Consider the following 2,606-nt stretch of genomic DNA (forward strand, 5'->3'; position numbering starts at 1 on the left):
TGCACCTCTGCCCAGCTCTTGGCACAGTCCCATCCTTAGTATCAGACGTGCGCCCTCTCACCTCTGCCCAGCTCTTGGCACAGTCCCATCCTTCGTATCAGACGGCGCCCTCTGGCACCTCTACCCAGCTCTTGGCACAGTCCCATCCTTAATATCATACGTGCGCCCTCTGGGACATCTGCCCAGCTCTTGGCACAGTCCTAGCTCTTGGCACAGTCCCATCCTTAGTATCAGACGTGTGCCCTCTGGCACCTCTGCCCAGCTCTTGGCACAGTCCCATCCTTAGTATCAGAAGTGTGCCCTCTGGCACGTCTGCCCAGCTCTTGGCATAGTCCCAGCCTTAGTATCAGACATGTCCCCTCTGGCACCTCTGCCCAGCTCTTGGCACAGTCCCATCCTCAGTATCAGACGTGCACCCTCTGGGACCTCTGCCCAGCTCTTGGCACAGTCCCATCCTTATCAGATGTGTGCCCTCTGGCACCTCTGCTCAGCTCTTGGCACAGTCCCATCCTTATTATCAGACGTGCACCCTCTTGCCCCTCTGCCCAGCTCTTGGCACAGTCCATCCTTAGTATTAGTTGTGCACCCTCTTGCCCCTCTGCCCAGCTCTGGGCACAGTTCCATCCTTAGTATCAGACGTGCACCCTCTGGCACCTCTGCCCAGCTCTTGGCACAGTCCCATCCTTAGTATCAGACGTGCGCCCTCTGGCACCTCTGCCCAGTTCTTGGCACAGTCCCATCCTCATTATCAGGTGTGCGCACTCTGGCACCTCTGCCCAGTTCTTGGCACAGTCCCATCCCTATTATAAGACATCTACCCTCTGGTACCTCTGCCCAGCTCTTGGCACAGTCCCATCCTTATTATCAGACGTGTGCCCTCTGGCACCTCTGCCCAGCTCTTGGCACAGTCCCATCCTTATTATCAGGTGTGTGCCCTCTGGCACCCTTGCCCAGCTCTTGGCACAGACCCTCTTTAGTATAAGGAGTTGGTTTCCCTCTTGCACCCCTGCAAAGCTCTTGGCACCGTCCTTCTTTAGCACCCGGAGTTGGGCGCTTCCCTGCACAGCTCTTGGCACTGCCCCTCTTTAGTACCAGGAGTTGGGTGCCCTCCTGCACCGCTGCCCAGCTCTTGGCACAGTCTCATCCTTCTTATCAGATGTGCCATCGTGCACCTCTGCCCACCTCTTGGCAGAGTCCCATCCTTATCAGACGTGCGCCCTCTGGCACCTCTGCCCAGCTCTTGGCACAGTCCCATCCTTCGTATCAGACGTGTGCCCTCTGGCACCTCTGCGCAGCTCTTGGCACAGTCCCATCCTTAGTATCAGACGTGCACCCTCTGTCACCTCTGCCCAGCTCTTGGGACAGTCCATCCTTAGTATTAGTTGTGCACCCTCTTGCCCCTCTGCCCAGTTCTTGGCACAGTCCCATCCTTAGTATCAGACGTGCACCCTCTGGCACCTCTGCCCAGCTCTTGGCACAGTCCCATCCTTAGTATCAGACGTACGCCCTCTGGCACCTCTGCCCAGCTCTTGGCACAGTCCCATCCTCATTATCAGGTGTGCGCACTCTGGCACCTCTGCCCAGTTCTTGGCACAGTCCCATCCCTATTATAAGACATCTACCCTCTGGCACCTCTGCCCAGCTCTTGGCACAGTCCCATCCTTATTATCAGACGTGTGCCCTCTGGCACCTCTGCCCAGCTGGCACAGTCCCATCCTTATTATCAGACGTGTGCCCTCTGGCACCTCTGCCCAGCTCTTGGCACAGTCCCATCCTTATTATCAGGTGTGTGCCCTCTGGCACCCTTGCCCAGCTCTTGGCACAGACCCTCTTTAGTATAAGGAGTTGGTTTCCCTCTTGCACCCCTGCAAAGCTCTTGGCACCGTCCTTCTTTAGCACCCGGAGTTGGGCGCTTCCCTGCACAGCTCTTGGCACTGCCCCTCTTTAGTACCAGGAGTTGGGTGCCCTCCTGCACCGCTGCCCAGCTCTTGGCACAGTCTCATCCTTCTTATCAGATGTGCCATCGTGCACCTCTGCCCACCTCTTGGCAGAGTCCCATCCTTATCAGACGTGCGCCCTCTGGCACCTCTGCCCAGCTCTTGGCACAGTCCCATCCTTCGTATCAGACGTGTGCCCTCTGGCACCTCTGCGCAGCTCTTGGCACAGTCCCATCTTTATTATCCAACGTGTGCCCTCTGGCACTTCTGCCCATCCTTATTATCAGACGTGTGCCCTCTGGCACCTCTGCCCAGCTCTTGGGGCAGTCCCATCTTTATTATCTGACGTGTGCCCTCTGGCACCTCTGCCCAGCTCTTGGCACAGTCATGTGCATATTATCAGACGTGTGCCCTCTTGCACCTCTGCCCAGCTCTTGGCACAGACCCATCCTTCGTATCGGACGTGTGGCCTCTCGCACCTCTGCCCAGCTCTTGGCTCAGTCCCATCCTTAGTATTCGTTGTGCACCCTCTTGCCCCTCTGCCCAGCTCTTGGCACAGTCCCATCCCTATTATCAGAAGTCTACCCTCTGGCACCTCTGCCCAGCTCTTGACACAGTCCCATCCTTATTAGACATGTGCCCTCTGGCACCTCTGCCCAGCTCTTGGCA

The sequence above is a fragment of the Ambystoma mexicanum genome, chromosome 3q (genome assembly GCF_040938575.1).
Source record: "Ambystoma mexicanum isolate Mex_15411 chromosome 3q, UKY_AmexF1_1, whole genome shotgun sequence".
NCBI lineage: Eukaryota > Metazoa > Chordata > Amphibia > Caudata > Ambystomatidae > Ambystoma > Ambystoma mexicanum.